This window comes from Micromys minutus (genome assembly GCF_963924665.1).
Source record: "Micromys minutus genome assembly, chromosome: 1".
Classification (NCBI taxonomy): domain Eukaryota; kingdom Metazoa; phylum Chordata; class Mammalia; order Rodentia; family Muridae; genus Micromys; species Micromys minutus.
The window spans coordinates 126,437,572-126,449,959 of NC_137969.1; positions in this window are offsets into that span (position 1 = coordinate 126,437,572).

The following is a 12,388-nucleotide window of genomic DNA, read 5'->3' on the forward strand; positions in this document are numbered from 1 at the left end:
TAATTTTTAAAATACATAATCCCTAACATAGAAAAATGTACACATAAGTAGTATAATATTTGACCAATGGCGCATAGGCATACCATTGTAATGCTTTTATATGTTCTGAAATTTACCATATACATAAATGCAACTAGAAATCATATTTTTTACTTTTAGGGTTTGAAGAATAGAGGAAAGGAGGATGAACATAATGATCCATTGTTTAATATGCTGCAATTAAAGATGCAATCTAAAGTCTTAAATTCTTAAAATAATTACAATACATACTACTACATACAGAGATGCTTAACAACACACACACACACACACACACACACACACACACACACACACACATACATACACAGAAATGAATACACACATACTCACACCCACATTGGCATAAAGGCATGTGCTTAGCTCAGGCCATTTGCCAATGGGAACAGCAGAGATCCAGGGACACAGGCCTGGTGAGACTGTGCTGTCAGTAGCCAAAAGACAGAGAGGGCCAGGTAGAGAACACGGAATACATGGCCCTCCTGTTGGTTTAGGGGACCAGGAACCCTGACATAGAGACTCAGTATCTGCCCGGAAAGCCCTTGCATGCGGACCAAATGCTCAGGCCATTTGCCACATGAAACAGCAGAGATCCGGGGACACAGGCCTGTTGAGACTGCACCGTGAGTAGCCAAAGCACAGAGCAGGCTAGGCCGAGCACGTGGAAAATGTGTCCCTCTGGTTCAGTGGAGCCAGGACTCTTGCATAGGGACTCAAGATCCACCTGAAAAGCCCTGGCTCCAAGTCTAGACACACAGGCCCACAGTAAGGCACAAGCCCTTGACAGTGGGAGCTGGAGTTTGCCCAGAAAGGCAGTGCTTGACGTTCAACTCTGTAGACCCTCTTACTTCTGGATCAAAGTAGTCTGACACATAGGCCCAGGAAGAGCAAATCAGTAGTTCTTGGAGCAGAAAGTACTATGCTATTTGGAAAAGGGTCCATTGTGGCCTAGAGAAAGAACCAGGTCCCTGCCAGTAGTACTCAGGACCTGTGGGCACAGGGCTGAGCTACAGAAACAGCCTCAAAAGTGCTCCTACATCTTAGCCTATAAAGAAAGTGCTGTGTCACTGCTAACGGAACTCACTGCGTGCCCATCAAGCAAAACACTCAGAATCAGTTTTCTTCCTGAAACCACAGGCCCTCAGGTATATGGGATAGACTGGTACCAATCACTGACAACAAGACCAAAACTCCAAGTGCCCAAAGCAAAGAAAGAATACTAGCAGCAGTAATGGAAAAAGGTCATGTAAAGGCCTTATATAAAGGCAGACCAATCAGAATTACAATCGATTACTCAACAGAGACTATGAAGGCTAGAAGAGCCTGGACAGACATCATACAGACCCTAAGAGAACACAAATGTCAGCCCAGGCAGCTATACACAGCAAAACTCTCAATCATCATAAATGGAGAGATGAAGATATTCCAGAACAAAACAAAATTTACACAATATGAGACCACAAATCCATTGCTACAAAGAAGAATATGTGGAAAACCCAATACAAGGAGAAAAACTACATCCTAGAAAAAACAAAAACAAAACAAAAAAATAACTAACCAAGAAACCCCCAAAAAAAGAAAGACACACGGACACAATTCTACCTCTAAAAGCAAAAATAGCAGGAAAGAGCAACCAGTATTTCTTAATATCTGTTAACATAAATGAACTCAATTACACAATAAAAAGACATGGACTATCAGACTGGGTACATAAACAGAATATTCATGCAGAAAACCCACCTCACAGACAAAGATAGACACCATCTCAGAGTAAAAGATTGAGAAAAAAACTTCCAAGCAAATGGCCCCAAGAAACAAGTTGGAGTAGCCATTCTAATATTGAATAAAGTAAATTTTCAACTGAAAGTTGTCAAAAAAAGATGAGGAAGAAAACTTTTTACTCATTACAGGGAAAGTTAATCAGGAGGATCTCTCAATACTTATCATATATGCTCCAAATACAACAGCACCCATATTCATAAAAGAAACCCTACTAAAAGTCAAAAAAAATCCATTGCACCACACACAATAATACTGGGAACTTCAACACTCCACTTTCATCAATGGATTAATCATGGAAGCAGAAACTGAAACAGGATGCAGTAAAACTAGCAGAGGTTATGAACCAATTGGAATTAATAAACATCTACATAACACTCTAAAACAATAGAATACATCTTCTTCTCAGCACCTCCTGGCACCTTCTCCAAAATTGACCATAATGTAATCGATCACAAAACAAGCCTCAGTAGATATAAGAAGATTGAAATACTCCCATGCATTCTATCAGATGGTCTTTAATAAATACAAAGACAACAAAAAGCCCACAGACACATGAAAGCTGAAGAATGCTCTATTAAATGATAGCACGGTCAAAGAACAAATAAAGAAAGAAATGAGGGATTTTCTATAATTTAATGAAAATGAAAACACAACATATCCAAACCTAGGGAATGCAATGAAAGCAGTACGAAGAGCAAAATTCATACCTTTCAGTGTTTCTGAAAGGAAACTGGAGAGAGCATTCACTAACTACTTGATAGCACAGTTGAAAACTCTAAAACAAATGGAAGCAGATCTACCTAAGAGGAGTAGAAGGCAAGAAATAATCAAACTCAGAACAGAAATTAAATAAATAGAAACAAAAAGAATCATTCAAAGAATCACCTAAACCAAGAGCTTTTTTTTTTCTTTTTAGAAAATTAACAAGATTGATAAAACCTTAGCCATACTAACTAGAGGCAAACTGAGAATATCCAAATTAACAAAATTAGAAAGGAAAGTGGAGACATAACAACTGAAACTAAGGAAATCCAAGAAATCATCAAATCCTATACTCACCAAAACTAGAAAATCTGAAGGAAATGGATGAATTTACAGATAGATACCAGATACTAAATTTAAACAAGGACCAGGTAAACCATCAAAATAACCCCATAACTCCTAAAAAAAATAGAGGCAGTCATTAAAAGCCTCCCAACCAAAAAAAGACCAGGTCCAGATGGGTTCAGTGCAGTATTTTATCAGACAACTATTGACAACCTAATACCAATACTCCAAACTATTGCACAAAATAGAGTTAGATGGAACACTACCTAACTCATTTTTGAGGCCACAATAACCCTCATTCCTATACCACACAAAGACCCTACAAGGAAAGAGCACTTCAGACCAATCTCACTTATGAACATTGATGCAAAAATACTGGCCAAAATTCTTGCAACCCAAATCCAAGAACACATCAAAACTATCATTAACCAAGGTCAAGGAGGTTTCATCCCTGGGATGCAGGGATGGTGTAATATACAGAAATCCATCAATGTAATCTACCATATCAGCAAACTCAAAGAAAAAACCACATGGTCATCTCTCTAGATGCTGAGAAAGCATTTGACAAAATTGAACACCCCATCATGTTAAATGTCTTGAAAAGAACAGGAATCTAAGGCCCATACCTATACATAATAAAAGCAATATACAGCAAACCAATAGCCAACATCAAACTTAAAGGTGAGAAACTTGAAGCAATCCCACTAAAATCAGGGAGTAGAAAAGGCTGCCCACTCTCCACCTACATATTAAACATAGCACTGGAATTCCTGGCAGGAGCAATTAGACAGCAAAAGTAAATTAAAGGGATACAAATCTGAAAGGAAGAAGTAAAAATATCACTATTTGGAGATGCCCTGAGAGTATAAGTAAGTGACTCCAAATAATCTTCCAGAGAACTTCTATAGCTGATAAACAACTTCAGCAAAGTGGCTGGATATAAAATTAACTCAAACAAATCAGCAGCCTACTACTCAAAAGACAAACATGTGGAGAAAGAAATTAGGGAAAAGATACCCTTCAAAATAATCAGAAACAATATTAAATACATTTGTGTGACTCTAACTAAGCAAGTAAAGGACCTGTATGACAAGAAATTTATATCTCTGAAGAAGAAAATCATGGAAGGTTTTAGAACATGGAAAGATCTCCCATGCTCATGGATTGGAAGGATCAACACTGTAAAAATGGCCATCTTACCAAAATCAATCTACAGATTCAATGCAATTCTCCTCAAAATTTCAACTCTAATATTCATAGAGTTGAAAAGAGCAATGTGCAAATTCTTTTGGAATAACAAAAAACCTAGAATATAGAAATCCATCTTCAGCAACAAGAAAACACCTGTGGGAATCACCATCTGAAACCTCAAGCTATATTACAAGGCAATTGTGTTAAAAACTGCATGATACTAGTACAGAGATAGGAATGTGGATCGATGGAATAGAATAGAAGAACCAGAAATAAACCCTCACACATATTGTAACTTGATTTTTGACAAATGAGCTGTAAACAGTCAATGGAAAAAGGACAGCCTCTTCAACAAATGGTGTTGGTCCAACTGGCACTCAGCTTGCAGAAGAATAAAAATAGACCCTTTCTTATCGCCTTTTAAAATGCTCAAGTGTAAATGGATCAAAGATCTCCACAATAAACCAGGTACACTGAAACTATTAGAGGAGCAAGTAGGGAAAACCTTAGAAGAGGAGGAAATTTCCTGAACAGAACACCAATTGCTTGTTTTCTAAGGTCAAAGATCGACAAATACTTAATGAGATTGCAAAGTTTCTGTAAGCTTAAGGATATTGTTAAGAAAACAAAAAGGCAGACAATAAAATGGCAAAAGATTTTTACCCTCCCCTTATCAGATAGAGGCCTAATATATAATGTATAAAAAGAATTTAAAAAGTTAGATGCCAGAGAATCAAACAATCCTATTTAAAAAAAATGAGGTGCAGAGCTAAACAAAAAAAATTCTCAATTGAGAATTATTGAATGGTTGAAAAGCATCTAAGGAAGTTTTCGACATCATTAGCAGTCAGGGAAATGCAAATCAAAACAACCCTGAGATTCTACCTCAAACCTGTCAGATTGGCCAAGATCAAAAATTCAGATAACAGCAGATGCTGGTGAGAATGTGGAGAAAGAGGAACAATTCTACACTGTTGGTGGGTTGTAAACTGGTACAATCACTCAGGAAATCAGTCTGGCTATTCCTCAGAAAATTGGCCATAGTACTACCTAAAGACCAAGTGACTCCACTTCTGGGCATTTATCCCAGAGACACTTTAACATACAACAAAGACATATGCACCACAATGTTCATAGCAGCTCTATTTATAATAGCCAGAAGCTGGAAAGAACCCAGATGTCCTTCAGTAGATGAATGGATACAAAAATCGTGGTACATTTACCCAATGGAGTACGACTCAGCTATCAGAAACAATGACCTTATGAAGTTCTTACAAAAATGGATGCATCTAGAGAATATAATCCTGAGTGAGATAACCCAGTCACAATAGAACAGACATAATATGCAGTTACTGATAATTTGATATTAATTACAGAAAGCTCTGAATACCACAGTAACAACTCACAGGCTGTATGAAGCTCAAGAAAAACAAAGGCTAAAAAAATTAAAGCCTCAGTTTTTCTTAGGAAAAAAAAATAAATTTATAGCATCATTTTAGAGTGTGGTACAGTTGGACCGTAAATCATTTATAATCCAAGTGCTAAGTTTATATCTTTGTGGCAATTTTTGGTATTCAAAGATCATTATGCTTAATCTGTACTCACTGCAAAATCTGTTTCCATGTTTAGTTCTGTCCTACATGTACTTTATGCTTATGGTAACTAGTGGAATTTCAATGTATGCTATCAAACCTCTAAAAGAATTAAGTACTGACAAAAATATTCATATAATGTTATGCCAAAATTCCTTTAAATATCTGTTTATGTATCCCTCCTTTGTTTAATAAAGTTGTAAGGAAAAATGGCATGTGCTTGGTTTTTTTCTAACAGTTGAGAAACTTAAGAAATATAACTAAATATCAGAAACCCTGGCCAGTTACTAGCTATTATGGATTAAAATTCTCTTTTGCAGTAGTGAGAGCTTTGAAAAACAGCAGATTCCAAGAGAGACAAGAATTGCATGCATATTCAGGAGTTATACATTTGTAACGTTTCTGTTGTTGTAATAAAACAATGTGACCCAGGCAAATGACAGAAGAAAGACTTTAACTTGTTTTATAGATCCAGAAGGATAAGAGCCCATCATGAGAAAGAATCATGGCTGTAATTGACAGATGTGCTTCTGGAACTGAAAGCTAAGTGTTCACATCTGTAACCAGAAGCATCAAGTAAAGAGAAAACTAGAAGTAGGGGATGATTTTTAATCTCAAAAATATAATTAGTGCATCAAGCTTATACCACATAATCCCCAACTTAACAGCTCCATCAAGTGGAAATCAAAATTTCCATACTTGACACTACGAGGGGCATTTCTTATCCAAACCATTACAAGTATCTTTCAAATCCCGAAAACAAGTAAGTGCTAAGAAACCAAATTGTGAAATCCCACACCATACAGTGACGGGCAAAGAACCCCCCCCCAAATAAATGAACTCAACAATGTTTGTGATGCAGATTTAGATTCCATAATGTATATCAAATGTCCATTGATGTCACAAATAACATCATTGAAAAAGACCAATGTTAGTGAAGAAAATAATCATCTCACTTAGAAGTATTTTATGATATTTCTGTAAATAACTGTCAGAGAAAGTATGCAAACAGTAGATACTCATTTATAAGTGGATATTAAGTACAGAATACCCATGCTAGCATCAACAGACCCAAAGAAGCTAAAGACCAGGAGGACACAAAAGAGATTGCTTGAATCTTAGTAAGAAAAAAAAATAAGTTTATCAGAGAAGGCAAGAGAGAGGGAACTGGTGGGAAGTGGTCTAGGGAGGTGAAGTGGGAGGGGTATCAGGTGTAGGGAGAGCTGGAAAGAAAGGGCTAAAGAGTGCATGGAAATTGGCTGGGCATGTGTAAGAAGAGCCTTTCTCTAGGGTGAGCCAGAGAGCTGGAATGGAGCAGGCTCTTTGAATACTGTGGGTGTGACTCTAGCAGAGACTTCTAACATTGGAGGATATAGTGCCTAAAGTGGCCTTCTCCTGTAGCCAGACAGGACTCCTGTCTGGAGGGAGAAGAACATCAATTCACCACAAAAACTTTCCACCCCCAATTTGTCCTACCTGTAATAAGTACAGGGCTAAAGATAGAGCGGAGACTGAAAACAGCCAGCTTAGACTAGCCAAATGTGAGACCCAAAAATGCTGAATGAGGTCAGAATTACTATCATTTGTGTTTTTTAGTATGTTTGATACTTAACATTGCCTGGAGCTGGATAATGCTTCCCAAATGATCTGTGTGGAATAGTTATATGATAAGCATGAGGATGAGTACCAATAAGTTGTCCTATACCACAAGCAAGTAATATTCAGGCAATCATGCTTAATATGGGAAGGATTTGGATTACTTGTATTAGTGAGATGTGGGTCACTGTCTGCTCAAGTCAAATTATACCAATTGTAATTTTAAAAGCAAAAACAAGTGGACTTTCTTTAGCATGCAGTATAAGAAAATAGATATGCTAGGTTGTGTATAAAAGACACTTTTCATGCTAGCAACCTTGACTTTTGTTATTTTCCACGATCATTCATTCAAAATAAATTTGTGATGAAATAAGTCTTAAATTTCTTTGTGGTTTCCCAAAGCTGTAGTACTGTAGGACATTTTTTGGTTAGGCAAAGCTTTCATTTATCCATATGAAAAAACAAAACCTTCACGTGCAAATTGAAGAAATATCAATTTTTAATCATATACAGATTTGCCTCAAGCAAGTCAAACGGTGTCAGGAACTGCATTGGGACAGATTTTCCATGTCATAGGACAGCTTACTCAGATCCAAGGCAGAAAGTTGCATACATGCACACATAAAATATACAACATATAATTTATGTTGCATAGAATGCTATACATGTTCTAGTTCTATAACACATTACATATATTAATGTTTCCTGGCATGCATATTAATTTTCTGGCATTTATACTAAGTATGTCCTTCGTTTAACAGGTCCACACTCATGTCCACCTAATAATAACTATAAAAATGAGTAGGTAAAATAAGAGTTGTGATTGAGTCAACTCACTAGCAAAATATTTAAAGGACGCAAAAACTAAATTTGATATTATTGGAAAACACATATGCCTTCTCTTAGGAGGAGCCCATACTGAGTGTAGATGTTAAGACAAATATAACTCAATTTTGAATACAATTTTCTGTCTTTATCATGTTATTTGCTTAGCATTATTATTAAATTATGAGCCAACTATAACTATGTTATACATTGCTTTCCATTTTGACAACAAAAAGGTCCACATTCAGGGTTAAGAATAACCTTTCAGTAATTCTGCAAAAAAAAAAAAAAAAACATGTGGCAACACCATTATCAGTTACATTTTAAAAATCACAGCCTTGCCCTTGTGTGTTTGCATGTGCACACAGAATCTTATTTTAAAACGTTATTGCCTATAAAATAAATATACCATAACCTCGCTGTATTATATAGTGGAAAAAAGATTTTGAAATGAGGAATTTGAAATTTCAGGGTGTCGTAAATAAAAAGGTAATAGCTCTCTAATTTCTGGTATATTTCACTAAAAGATCTAGAAATATACTACAAATATAAAATCAATAAAAATAATAGTTAGGAGAAACTCTATTGCATTGTTCCCCAAAAGTTAACTTTGGTGTTTCTATTAATCATTCTTTTTAGGTATGTATGTCATAGAATTTATTTTTTAAAAATTGATAAAGTAAAATGTATCATATATAATGACTGGGATAAACTCAATGTGAAGAACAATGAAAGTTAAAGCATATCTTCTTACAGCATGCATTCTTCTAGAAGAAATGACAGCTGCAAGGGACTGATATACTTTAATAACAATGTGATCAATGACTGGGAAATGCTCTGCAGAAAACTATTACTTTTGTTATGCCTGGAGGTGTTAAATGTTAAAATACTCCCTTCTTGATTTTTGAAGATCTTGTTTTTATTGGCAGTTAAAGGTATTAAAAATGTTAGTAGAAAAAAGGTTTCTTACTTCATATAGCTTATAAAAATATTCTACAATGAACCTTCAGAATCTATGCTGCTGGAATATAATAGTTCACAGAAAACAACATAATCCACAGATTGGTGGATTGTTATAGTATATTTACTTTCAATAAAAATGAGAGTACAATCTAGATGCCACAGAGCAAATAAACTTGCCAAAGAGCTATGGAAAAGAAAGTTTTTCTGATGATTCCCATTGATAGGTCTTGTTTTTGAATTTGGAAATTGTAGAGAAACAATAAATATTAGTAAGGTCTGTACTGGAAAATTTCTAACAGTACATGTTGAATGGATTACAAAATGCTATATATAAATCATGACTAAATATTGAGTAAAATTTTTCGCTTCTGAAATAAACCTCCCATAGTGGCAAGCTTTTGAACAAATACAAATTTTTATCACTTGACAGACAGAAATTTATAACAAATGGTGCATCTTCAAGAAGCATATCCAATTAAAAAACATTTTCATGATGAGCTGTTTTTTTCATAAACTTTTTTTTCATATTCCCTACTATACTATTCTTATATATAAGAATGTATAAAATGTAAAATGTAAAAATGCTCACATAAACCCAAGCACTATTGCTGATTTCAAGTAGTGCTTACTGGCAGGATCATTATATGGATGCCTCCTCAGAGTCTCTGCCAGAATCATACTGATACAGAGAAGGATGCTTGCACCTAACCATCAGACTGAACACAACAACCCCAATGAAGGAGCTAGACTGAAGGAGTTTAAAGGGTTTGCAACCCCACGGGAAGAAAAATAATTATCAACTAATCTAATCCACCATAGCTCCCAGGGACTAAAACACCAACACTGAGTTCACATGGAGAGACCTATGGTTCCAGGTACATATGCAGCAGGGAATAACATTTTCTTGCATCAGTGAGAGGTGAGGTCTTTGGTCCAGCAAAGGCTTGGTTTCCCAGTGTAGGGGAATGCCAGTGTGCTGGAGTGGGAGTGGGTGGTTGGGAGAAAGAGCACTTTCATGGGGGCAATGAAATGGGGAGAGAGAATGGTTCATATGTTAATTGTAAATGCAGAGAATACCCAATAAAAAAGTAAAGACCTTTTATATGGGGTTAGTTCTTTCATTTGCTAGCAATAAGAAGCAATATTATTCGCTACATATTAAATATTGGTGGCCTTTGGTGGAGTAGAGTGATTATAGGTATGAGAAGTAATAATAATAGTAAACATTAGGAATAAAACTTACAAGAACAGATGATAGCAGAAGCAACAGGATAAAGTATTGAAACACTTCCTGAATGATAGGGAGTGTCCTTTGTTGCAAATATTTTACAGATTTCAAAGGCTGTGAATTTGTTCATCATCCAAATCATGTTAGGACTCTATAAAACTGTGGTACAATTTTCCAAATGTCATCAATTTGAGTAATATCAGTTCATTGTAATTTACTAATTGTCCAAGACAATAATGTATTATTATACTGGTTTCAAGTGATAGTGGAGTTTTTTTTTAGGAAAAAAGTCAGATGTAATGACACGAGTCTAGGTAACAGCTGTGATGGCAGATTGGTGGTTTGTTTTGCATCTCTCTGTCTCTATCTCTTTTATTTTTTTTTTACCTTGATGAAAGACTGCCTTAGTGTAAAACAAAACTGAACTAGGTATATAGATAAGAAAACCATAGCCTATATTCTTAAAACCAATTAAATACTATAATAGGAGGTAATACATGTGCCATTCAACAGGAAGTTTGAAAATAATTCTGGGAACTAACATTGTAAATAGAGGTGCTGATGGCAGGGGAGTGAATTGAAATGATGAGAAAGGAGGCAGTTTAACAACACTGAGGACATATGAAGAAACTGCATAAGCCTTTGGAAATCCTACTAGTCTGTAGGGTAATTAAAGAGTTATTACAAAAGATAAATGAGTTTGAATGGAGTACCCTGCATGACCAATTCTTGCTGTCCTCAGAAAGTCATGAAATGAAAATCTCAATGCTGGGAAGAGGTTACTGCCGTTTCAGATATTATTTGTCATAGATGTCCTAGAGGAATTCAAAGAAGGAGGCTATGGCTATTTGTCTTACCAGTCATTTAATATAACTTGATGGTACAATGATATTCTTGAAAACAACACATATGTAAGCGACATGACAAAGTATTGACTAGAGTCTTGAACTGCCCAGAACATCTTCTTGCTTGTTTACAGTGCTCTAAAAATGATGTAGAACCTATTCTATGATGAGGTTCAGTTTGATGCAATAGTGACCTGCCAGATTGGTACAATAGTGGCAAGACTGTGGTTGACTGTAACTAACTTCACTTTAAATAGATTACAAGCCTGTTTCACAGAAAGGAATTACCTTTGACCCTGTAAAATTACTCTAAAAAGATAGGCTAGACAGAAAACTCTACTAATCTTGCCTTCTTAAATGCTTATGTTTTCAAACGTACTGCTAAATAGTTTATTTCCATGGATTTTATAAATTTTTGCTAATCTAAATCTTTATCTTAGAAGAATCTCATTTTAGAGGGTAAATTGTTCGTGCATCAACTAAAACCGCTGAAAGGACTGAGAATAAGTGACTATGTTATCTTAGCTTGAGATTGACCAACTATAGTAATATTATCTCCAAGACTCTAATATTTTTTTCCAAGATTTGGAAAAAAAATGTTCAAACTGAGGGATGGGAAGAGTGTTGAAAATACTGACCACTTAACTTAGCAAGGCTGTTTCATACATAAACATACAGTATTCCTGGTTACCTGACCAAGAGCTTCACAATAGCAGTAGTAATAAAAACCCAAGCATGAAATAAATAGATTGCTATAGTACACCAGCCCTATCAGAGGAGATAATGGCAGGAAGTACCTGCTGAAAATCAAATAATGACTTTTTTATTTTTGGTAGGGATAGATCCCTTGGTAGGATGTCCATGCCACAGTAGATGACCCCATTCAGATGTACAAATGTGAAACACTAATTAGACTCAGTGGGTTGTAAATTAAATTAAACAGGCTTGCAGTTAGGACACGGATAGGTGATAGACAGGGAGGCATCTGGGAGAAGGAGTAAAGTAATGGATATTATCTACCAAGATATATTGTGTATACATATAAAAGCGTCAATAAAATATGTAAATTAAAAGGTATTTTAAGTAATTCAGAAGATGACATAAAGTTCAGATGGGCAGTGATGAGGAAATTCTTAAGTATAAGACAAAGTATTAAAACTAAACCATATTACCTTTGGAAGAACAAAATTTATATAAAAGATAGTATAAATTCAAAATGAAGATTATTTGATTGATTCAAAAAAATCTGTGTGGCCAAATCTGATGACAAATAGGAACAA